Below are 11,130 nucleotides of genomic sequence, written 5' to 3' on the forward strand. Positions count from 1 at the left end.
GAGGAGTCATGGGTACCAATCCAGTCTCTCCTCTTCTCCCCTGGTCACCTGCCTCTCTCCTGCTAACGTCAAATTTTCCAAGGTCCCCCAGTGCTCGTGGTCTAGGACAGAAATGTATTTATTAGGCCAAAGTGAACAGAGTGTGCATGGATTAGAAAATTAGTCCAGTCTGTTCAGCTAGGGTTGGGCAAGCTTGTTTTGCCTGATTTCAGAGGCCATTCAAACATTGTGGGTTTGAATATTACTGCATTAGTATTTCACTTAGGAAAAACTGTGAAAAAAAAAAAAGAAATGTGAAGAGAAGGGGAAAAAAACCCCAGTGGAAACACAAATAGTGTATAACGTATATGGGGTCCCCACTTGTGCCAGCACAGATCCTCTAAGCCCTAATACATTGCACAGGCTTCCCAGCAGCTCAAAGCTCCTCTGGTATACACAAAAAAAAAAATCCTGAATCACCATAAAGAGATGGAACAGGTCAAAAGAAATGGATACACATGCCAACTACAGCAGGTCTTAAACTCTGACCCATCTTCATTTAGACTTTGAAATCAAGACCACGTAGATCAAGAAGAGAGAACTAATTTGCAAAGCTCCAGACCACCTTGGGTGAATCACTACAGCCTTATGCCTCAACAGGACATGCTGCAAACTCTCCACAGCTCCTGCAGTTGGTTCATTAGCTTTCTCCCTCCCTCAGCAGCACCTGGCTGTGTGTAGGACTCCCAACAACTCAGCTTTCCAGAGATAATTAGCAGTGGTCATTTTACATCCCTCTGGTGACAGGACCCCCTGACAGATGACATTATATTAGGGCTCATCAGCTAAAGAATAAGTCATTCAGGTTCAAGAGCTAACCCTGAGAGGACAGCTGGTCTCTTCCCAAACTTCACCTCAATAGCAGCAGAGGGGAAAGGTGTGAAACATCCATAGTGCAGAGAGTAAAAGCAAGCAGAGAACACATGATGAAAGAGAAAGTTGGGCACCAGGGAAGAAACATAAGGTACTGAATGAACAAGGCAGCAAGACTTTCTTTACCAATCTGACCCCTTTAAACCACCTCCTCTATCAGTCATCTCCATTTCAAAAGCAAAAAACCCACAAGCAATCAAGTGGAAACCAAACTGAGACTAACCTGCCTCCAGAGGCATTGTCTCCAAATCCTAAAGGCTAATTTAGGTGAAAACATAGACAAGAAACAAAAAAGTGAGATCCTGGCAATGGACATTGCTTACCTGCACGTGAGCAAGACCCAACAGCAGAGAGTATGGCCTGACTGAGCAGTTCTCCCAGCACCCTGCAGCCCTCATCCTGAGATCTGCCAGCCCCAGAGAACTCACTCAGGTGATTAACTCCACCTAAAACACCGTTCCTTCCTCCTCCCCCTTCTTCATCAAGCACTTTAAAGCCCCACACCTATGTGGGTTCATCCTCTGCTCCCATTTACACCTGGGCTACACTCCTCCTCGTTAGCAGGTGCCATAAGCTGCACTAATGAGTGAGAGGTTGTGTTTGTATCCAGAAAAAAGACACAAGGTACCACCATCACGTTGGGCCATCTTTTCACCCTGCCTCTGGGCCCCTTATGCCCAGAGAATACTCTTAAGATAAGCACAGTTGCACAGATGTCAACAGGACTGCCCCAGCCCTGCTCTTGCCTGCAGTGCAGAGGAAGATGCTGTGAGCCCTATATGGCAATGACCCCACACAGGAGGAATCCCTTTTCTTCTCCATAACATCTCTGACTTCCCCCCCACCTAATCTATATTTTTTTTCCGGCCCATGTATACTTTCCAGCTCGTTTCCTCTTGCGGTTCTCATTTCCCGCTCCTAGGAGGTGAGCTCATGCATTTCTCAATTACCAGCCAAAGAAAGAGAGGGAGAAAGCAATCTTATGGAAACAGATGAAGTCACGCCTGTATAAGGCCATATTATAGCTTGTGCTCACAGAGCCATGATGCAGACATTGCTGCCCCCCAACCCTGGCAGGGCAGGCAGCTCAGCCCAGCTTCCCAGTCCATAGCTGAAGTTGTTCTCCTCGTGCCGAGGGAAGATGCTCCAACACGCAGGGAGCGCGGAGCACGTTTGTCTCACTGGCTTCTCCCTCTCATCCCCCCTCCACCCCTGCTTTCGATCCTCTACCCTTTTGTCCACCCCCAGCGATCCCCATGGATCTTTGACTCATTCACAGCACGCCACTGAGTCAATAGCGAGCCCACAGACCATGTGCAAGGCTCCCAGCACTGCATGCTCTGCCTACGGCTATGCGGACGCCCGAGAAGTTACACCAGGGAAATCTAAAGGCAATTAAAAGCATAATACAAGTGGTTGTTTAGAAAAGGTGGTGGGGAGGAGAGAATAAAATTAAAATAAATAAAGGAATGTTTTAATGAGTGCAGCAGTGAAAGCAGGATTAGAGGTGCCTGAATGGCATCTCTATATTTCCCGTATGGAAGGGAGGGCCGCCCAGCGCAACCAGAGCTGACAAAAAAAATTAGCTGGGCCTCAGGCTCAGAGAAACATTTGGCTAGAAAGGAAAGAAGGTAATTGCTGCAAATGTAGACTAATTCAGGAAGCAGCCAGCCCTACATGGGGCCGGGTTTTGTGCTGTTAGAGTGCTACGGACACTTTGTGAGTGTCAAGCTTGCTTGAGAGGAGGAAAAAAGCACAGGGAAATAGTAGGAAAAAACAAACCAAAACAAGACAGAACACAACACATTTCTCCTTTCCACAGTTCACACGTGCTTAGTGTTTTTCTTCCCTCGTCTCTCGCTCTCCAAGGACACTTGGGATCTGCTGGGGGTCCCACTCAGCCTTGCCTTCACCAGTCTGTCAGATGGCCATGGAGGGAGCTATCCCAGTGGCTCCCAAAGCGTGGACTATATCCCTCCCTTCCCCCTGCCCCAGGAGAGGAGCGGGCTGGAAGGTGAGGCACAGGGCACGGAGGATGTGTTTACTCTCAAAACACCCCTGTGAGGTGGGGAAGTCATAGCCTCATCTGACAGATGAGGAACAGAGGCAAAGTGAGATTAAAGGATTAGCCCAAGGTCACACAGGAAAAGTTTGTAGCAGAAGTGGAAATTAAACCCAGGTCTTTTGGTCCAAAATCAGTGCCTTAAGCGCAAGACCAGACTTTCCTAGAGTTGGTCAACCTTTTATATTTGATAGTTTAATTTCAAACAGAAAAACAGTTTATTTTCTAAATACATATTTTCATAGAAAAGGGAGATGGAAGAGCTCATTTCCTGGAGTCAGGAGCTGCTTAAGATCTTATTTATTTCTGTTTAGCTTTATTTCTTTTAGGTTTTAGCATTTCTGATGGTAAAAAAAAAATTCTGCAGAAATTTCAAAGCACAGGAACACATTTCTTTTTGTCAATAATTCATCATGGAAAATATTTTCCACTTTCCAGCCAGTTCTGCCCTGCCTCTCTTTGCCTTACCAGGTTTCTAATACCTTTTTATTATTGTTTTTTTCATAGCCACAGCTAGCTTAGAAAGCCCATGTCTAAACAGAGGCCTTTGTTGAACAACACTACCAGCACTAAAACCCTGTGGCTCAGAAAGGTGCTTTACAAATGAATACAGGCAACAAGTCCATGCCTGGACATATGTAAAGCTGCAGGACAAATCTTGAGTTAGACCCCAGCTGCTGCTGACTCTGCTCATCCAGTGCCTGCCCAGACCATGCCTCCCTCTGCTTCTGGCTCTGAAACTCCCTATTTTCTTCCTTTTTATTGTGCTGCCAAGTCAAATCCTTCCAAAACACATCTTCCTCTTGGCTCTGAAAGCTGCTTGGCAGGGGAAGGCAGTCCCACGCCTCCTCACACATGGGCCAGCTGAGGTCCATGGAGGAGCAACTACTTGTCCACAACCAACTAGAAGACCATCAGCAGAGCTGGGGAAAGTAGATGGGTTTCATTAATACAGAGCCTTTCTCCATTAGACATGAGAAATCCAGCCCTCACAGAGGCCCCTAGGAATTTACCATCTCTATCCAAAAGAGGAGGTTTTTCACCCTGAGACACTAAACAGCAGGAAAGCTACATGAAGCAAACATGACCTGAGGCTGGCATATTTAAAGGTGACTTAAGGACCCAGACATTCAATTCCCATGCAAACAAATGAGAATCAGTTGGCAGAAAAGGGCTGTCTTATATTCATGCCAACCAAACGGTTAAAATTAGTTACAATTGGTAAAGCATTCTGAAGAAAATGTGGAACACTTATATAAAAGCTGTGTTGCTCAGAAACAAAGATCTCTTTTCCTGTAATTGTGTTTAATGATCTCTGAAGAACAAGCAGACAATCCACAAGGATGACTACCACCATCACATATGTTCCTGTGACAATGAGGGAATTAGGCTGAAACAAAGACTAATATGCTATCCTTACAAGGCAGTTTTCACTTCTAGTCTAGCTCCCTCTTTACTTAAATACTTATTTACATGAGCAGGCAAACTCTGTGCAACAATGATGAAGTATTCCACCAGCAGAAAAGACAAAGTATTATGACTGGTATAATTCCAGTTTGCCCTGAAGATCTCTAAACACTCACCTACCACTCAAAAAATTTCAGTCTCCTCTCTCACTCCCAGCTGGTCCACAGTATTCACTACTCTCCTCTGAGCTGGGAAAGGCCAGCCTAAGAGCAGAGTTCCAGAAGCATTTTGAGGGCAGGTCCTGGATCATTTAATTGACCTTCATGCACAGAAAACTCAGCCTTGAGCTCCTTTTTGACTTGTTTCAGTCCCGAGGAAGGACTCTTTGTCCCCTCTGGGACAAGCTCTTTGAGACTGGCTGACTTCTGCAGCAGTCCAGAGCACCAGAGCACTGCCAAATGAGAACTCACTCACAAACTTTGACTCACCTCTGTCAGCACAGATAACCAGAGCAGCATAGACCAGTGAGCTCTATCCAAAAGATGCTCAAGAGCACCTGGATATTTTTGCATCTGGGCTGTGACTGCACCCTCTTTTTTTTCCACTGCTTCTCCCCATTATCACCTTAGTTAACAGTGGGTAAGAAACTAAATTTACCTGTAAGTCCATGTGCTCAGACATAGGTAGCACAAGGGCAGGGCTCTTCAGCAGTTCAGTTGATTTGTTGTGGTTTGTCCCATATGTTTGTCAGCTTCCTGAGGATATGCCCACAGGGAAGAGGTGCAGAGGCCTGAACACACCCACAGGGATACCTGGAAGCTTTGGGTGCAGCTGGTCCAGGCAGGTGCTAATGAGCTGGTCTTCATTCTATTTTACAGGTCAGGTCTGAATTCAGGACAGAAATACCCAGAGGAAAACTTCTCTAGACTGGAGCTAACATTATACAGGCAGAATGTGGTTTTCAGTTCTTTGTCGCAAGTTCTGGGTAAGGTGAAGCGAATTCCTGGAAACTGAAGGGTTTGGCCACTAGAGTTGTAGACTTGGAAAAATACTACTTCTGGCTATGATGATTTATTTATAGTTGCAATTAAAGACAAAAAGCCTCTTCAGAGAGGGAGGATGAAGTAGAAACAAGGCCAGGCCTAGAAACCTAAGACTACAGGGATTCCCAGAGCAAAATTAATCATGGAACTGAGTTGTTTGCTATTTTTTTTTTTCCTAAAGGGTTATCGCTTTATTTTGCTTATCTGGCCCTCAGCTTTGCAACAACCACATTTCTGGACCTTCTCCACAAGCTTTGGAAACAGGCCAAACATTAGAATTGAGACTGGAGATAGGTCAAACTCAAACTCCCAAGAAAGACTTGTAAGCTTTCAGCCACAAAAGCCATCCTACACCTTACCCCTGGAGCTGTTCTCTGCCTGGCCACAGCAAAGGTAGTGACAGCTTTGGGATGTGGCAGTGGAGGCAAAGGGGAGAGCTCAAAGTAACCAGCTGCATGGAAGAGCAAGGAAGTACAAGAAGGCAAGAAAGAGGCCAAAAGTTCTTACATCTACAAAAAGAAATGTGTGTGGTAGGATTTTCTCTGTGCCGGCCTTTGATTTACAGCCTGTCAGGGTATATATTATTCCAGCCCTTAAAAGAGTGGGTGTGGTGCAAACCCCCAGACAACCTTTTGAGAAGGAGCTCTGTAGATGTCTCTTCATTCCATTTAGATCCAGATTTCGGCCCTGCAAATATCCCCCGATGAATAAAAGATCTGGCTCCAGCCACCATGACTTGGATAACAAATGAGGTGGGGAACTGCCGATCAATTCAAACAGCAAGACAAGTCAAAGGAGGTACTTCTTTGCTGTCCCAGTGCTCTCCCGCTCCTTCTGACCAGGGGCTCCAGTCGAGAGTTCCAGGCTAGACAGAACCTCTGATCACTGCAGCAATCAGAAAAGTGCCCAGGCACACCAAAACCAGGGACAGTCTCTCACACAGAAAAGCCAGGGCTGCTTTGCTGTAGGAGACACTGAAGTCAGCTCTGTCTGTTCATCCCCAAGTCTGGACTCTCAGGCCTCAGCTTCCCTCTCCAGACTGGAGCAAGAGCCCTAGACAGTCTCCTGTGTCATTGCCATGTGTAAGCACCTTCAACTAAAATGCTGCTACAGGTTTCCCCTTCATCCTGCATTTCCCCTTTACTTACTGCATTCCAGCCTGGAAGAAGAGGCTGCTACTCCCTGTTTACATACACTTTGCTCCAAAAGAGGTTTTTTAGTCTCTTGGAGCTGCCTGACTTCCACACTGTGACAAAAAGCTGCACTGCACATCCCCCCTTCATGCAACTTTTCATGCACCTTTTCATGCAATTTTCCCCACTCTCCATCCAGTGAAACATGCATGGACTATTAGCAGCAGCTATCTTTAGACAGGTACAAGAAGCACAGCTAAAACCCATGGCAGAGAGGTAGTACCTCTCCCTAAAGTGGGGAGTAAGCAAGAGTGGATGAACTTTAACTCACAGCATGTGTAGGACTGGCTGAAACAATTAGCAATTACCTATTTGTCTCTTATCAAGGATCTCTGAGGTGCGTGACAGAGAGAACAAAGCAAACTTTATGCCTAAAATTAAATAAGCTTGTGGATTGCATAAGGAAGAGAAGTCAGGTTAGCTACAATTCCCAGGAGAAAAGGTCTGAAACATAAATAAATAATGAATAAATACCGCAAAGTACTCGTAAGCACAGAAGATAACAAAGCAAAGTCTTAGGCTAATATGGATTTAATCAGAAATAATTTGGATCCAGCTAAGCTAATTTCCCTCTATGACAGGCCACATGGATAGCAGAGAGGCCATTACATGTCTTGACTTATAAAGCTTCAGATGCATAACATCCTCCTAAGAGATGAAATAAATGGTCTCAAATAAACTTTCACAGAGCAGATGCAAAAGTGACTAGAAATACCATACTTGGACGCTAACTATCAATGGGTCACTGTCAAAATGAAGGGATTAACCCAGCAGAGCTGTACTGTGTTTGTTGTGAGTCCAGATATCTTCAAAGTTTTCTCTAACAACTTAAGCCATTAGATAGATAGCATGCTTGTAAAATACGCAGCTGCTATGTAGCTGGGAAGAACTGCCTGAAAACAGGCTTGAATTCTGATCTTGACAGTGGGGAAAATGTCTGAAAAAAATTGGACCCCATTCAGTACAGATAAGGATAGGGAAAACCTGTCCACAATTCCTCAGAAAATTATGGAGAGCTTTGAGATGAACTGCAAACTTAATAGGAGTCAGCCATGTCTCATGACTACAGACAAAAGACAAATGTCCTGGGTAGTACAAACAGCCTGACTCCAGCCTGTAAAACATGTGCCCTTCTTCTCTGGTCCACATGGCAAGGCCCCAGCCAGAGTGTTCTCAGGACAGTGAACTCCAAAACGATGTTAATTGACAGGAAATCATCTGTAGGAAAGCAACACAATCAAAAATTTACGACAACCTCACCTGTGTGGAGAGCTTTGAACAAAGTGGGATTGTCCACCACAAAAGAGAAACCCATAAAGAGATCATATACAACAAGAGTTTTGAGATTCCTGAGAGTCTCACCTGCCATTCTAAGCCCAGGCACTGGGCACCCTCCACTTCAGAAAGACAGAGCAGGTAATCAATACACGCTTTAGGAAAACATGGCATGTGATGGAGGGTGGTCCAGTGAAGACCACAGTGAAGGCAAGAACTTCTGGCCCACAGAGAGCAGGAGCTACTGAATAGCCTTTGCCTCCAACAGCCCACCCAAAAGGCATCACAGTGGAGGGCAGTTTCTGCATCCTGCGAGAGCAGCTGGGCCAGAGTGCGTGTGAGACCTTGATTAAAAACAGGCTGCTGTTCACATTTCAGCTCTGCTTCTGGCAATCTGTGAGAATTTCCTCATTCCTAGAGGGTCTCCTCATCCCAGATGAGGGAGCTGGTATCTGGGGAAGACCTTTAGTATTCATTACAAAAATGTTTCAACCCGCTTGTCAGTCTCACTTCACCAAAGCATGCCGATAATCTTATTTTTGAGAAGCACCCACCAGCTCTCCTTTGACTGGCTCTTCTGCTCAAGTGCCTGACTCACCCCTACTGCTGTCAATGGAAAACGCTTCCGTCGATGGAAAGCACTGCACAGGTTTCAGTGGAACCTGTACAGGACCCCAAAGCAGTGGTACTGAAAGGTGAGGAGCCCACAGCTTCCACAAGTGACTCACGAGACTGAAGAGGAGGGGAAAACCCTGAAATACAACAGGAAGAGCATTACGCTGGACCAGAATCATGCAGAAGGCACTGCAAGAGCAAGCCACAGAGCTCTGTAGGTTTGGGAATTATGTCCCCTCCCCAGGCACACCGAAATGCAGAGGCAGTATGGCTGGTCTCCCAAGGAAAAGATGGAATGTCAGTCCCTGGTAGAGCTGCAGGTTCCTGTCCCCAGTCACAGTGGGTGAAATATGCCATGCTCCCAGCTGGAGGGAGAGGAGCATCCCCAAACACCGAGGGTGTGGCATCTCCAGTGCCTAAAAAGCCTAGAGGAAGGTCCAGACAACAAGAGCAGCAAACACCAACCAAAGCTCTGTGGAATATGAAAGGAAGAAATAAGTAAAAGCAGATGGAGTTGTGCCACAAAGGGCTTTTCCCTTGCATCTCTGGCATTCCACAAAGAGTCACCTCCCCTGTCCAGATGGTCTCTGTCCTCACTGAACTGGGCAACTCTGCTCTCAGCTCTGTCTGGCAGCCCTTGTCCATGAGGAATGCTAAACCTCAGAGTCCCAACACACACATTGCAGACAAATTTTTAACCACTTCCCTTGCTCCAAAGCAAAGCCAACTGCACTGGAGTCCCAGCACAATGAAAGCATAACATAGGTACAAAGCTGAACAGGCCAAAAACCTTGGAAATTTCCTGTAGTTTGTTATCCCCCTTGTTTTTCCAGGTAGGTTCAAACATGGTCACATGTATTATGATCTAACCATTAATTCAAATACCACTTAATGCAGAAGTTCACGTTGGTTCAGTTACATCAGGGCAGGGTCTGCAGGGTCCATTTGACCTGAACCATTTCCTGATTCATCCACAGAGTATTACTCAGGGATCTAACTGAGTTCTCTAATAATAACTTCCACTTAACAAATGAAAGTTTTTGTATAGGTCAATTCTAACCAGTGCCTGGTCTGGACTGGAAAGGTCTTTGGATGTTGCATACCCTGCTGTAGATCTGTTTCTGGTATAAAGATGGCATCCCAAGCACACATTGACCACACTTGTACTCTCAGTGAAATACTGGTGTTACTGCATCATGAAAAGAAGTTATATTGCTTTAAAGGCAGCAGCCCAGAGCAGTATGAATTTTTGCACAAACTCTTAGATCTTTCCCTGAAAGCAGGGACAGCAATTATTCCTGAACCAAAACAACCATGCAACAGTGGCAGTAAATGATTTGATTTGTTTTTTGGGAAATATTGTGTGCAAGCCAGGCCAATAAAAGTGATCCAGTATCCAAGGAATTTTTGCCACTTGTTGAAAATGCCAAATTGTCCTTCCAGCTAATTTACTAGCATAAAATCCAGTACATTTTAATTGCTGAGTAATTTGCAGAGATCTTACCAGACCTATGTCTTAGTTCTGCTCTGAAGAAAGAAACTAACAAAAGTGTCTGGGAAAGACCAACATGGCCTGCAGCTATCAAGGAAACACCTCACCAGCATGAGAAGTTTGGCTGTATCTTGTTGGCAGCTGATGGAAGTCCATGAAGAAATAAGTGCCTTCATAAATGTAATTCCATGCAAGCCATTGCCCAGTTGAAGGTGAGGAAGCTGCTGTACATTGCAGAGCTGAGAGCCTTCTTCAAAGAACAGACACCCATCATTCCCAGGCTGAGCATTTTATATGCACACACAGCATTGCAATGTCCACCACCATAATTTGGCTTCAGTAGAAACAATGGCTTCTGAGGGATATAGATGTGGGCTCAACAAAAAAAACACTGAACACTCCTGCTTGGCTATTAATCATTTTTAGTAGATTTTAGGTGACAGTAGCTATGACTTTTCCGATCATGACTTAAACACACCCCTTTTACCAAAAGATGACTAGACAAATGTCTGGCTAGAACCAATTGCTGTCATTCCACGGCCTATGTTGCTGACCCTCGCTAACCATCAATACAGGACAATGTTTTTATGCAGCTGCTCTCAGTTTAAACAAAGTTTACAAAATGGGCATACAGAGAAATTTCAGGTATGATTTATGGTTATCACAAGGGTAAAGGTAATTGACATTCCTGATGTTGCTCATTGCTATGCAGATGTGGAAGAGATGAGTCTGGGTGCATCAAGCCTAGCATATATATGTGTCTGGAAGACAAAACCAAGAAATAAATAGCTCAGGAGAATCACCTACCAACTTCTGGCCACCAGGAGCACACATGCTCAGCTCACAGGAGCACAAATTCCCCACTGAGATTCCCCGAGCTACTCCAAACAAGCTGGGACATCCATCTGGAGTGGCAGAGGCCTGTGTGGAGACACCAGATTACTCTGAAGAGCGAGGAGAGCCACATCCACATGGCCCAAAGCCAAGCCCAGCCAGCCTCCTGAGCTGCTTGGCTTTGCTGAGGTGTCACACTGACACAGCCACAGCCCTCCAAGGGCTGGAGCCACCTTGGCACCGCGTTGCAGCGGGCAGAGGCGCTCAGGGCACCACACCTAGCAGAACGGGACGGGA

General features: G+C 45.6%; 1 protein-coding gene across 5 annotated transcripts in view; it reads right to left on the bottom strand.

Moving 5' to 3' along the window:
- LOC110468659 (uncharacterized) overlaps positions 1-11,130 on the bottom strand; it is a 199,837-nt gene that overhangs the window by 170,401 nt on the left and 18,306 nt on the right. For all 5 annotated transcript variants that reach the window (XR_014955976.1, XR_014955975.1, XR_014955978.1 and 2 more), the window contains exon 2: positions 1,236-10,920. The gene's annotated coding sequence lies outside the window, so the exon portion shown is untranslated. The remainder of the gene's footprint in view (positions 1-1,235; positions 10,921-11,130) is intronic.

Source organism: Lonchura striata, chromosome 5, assembly GCF_050655825.1.
Source record: "Lonchura striata isolate lonStrDom1 chromosome 5, ASM5065582v1, whole genome shotgun sequence".
NCBI classification, from domain to species: domain Eukaryota; kingdom Metazoa; phylum Chordata; class Aves; order Passeriformes; family Estrildidae; genus Lonchura; species Lonchura striata.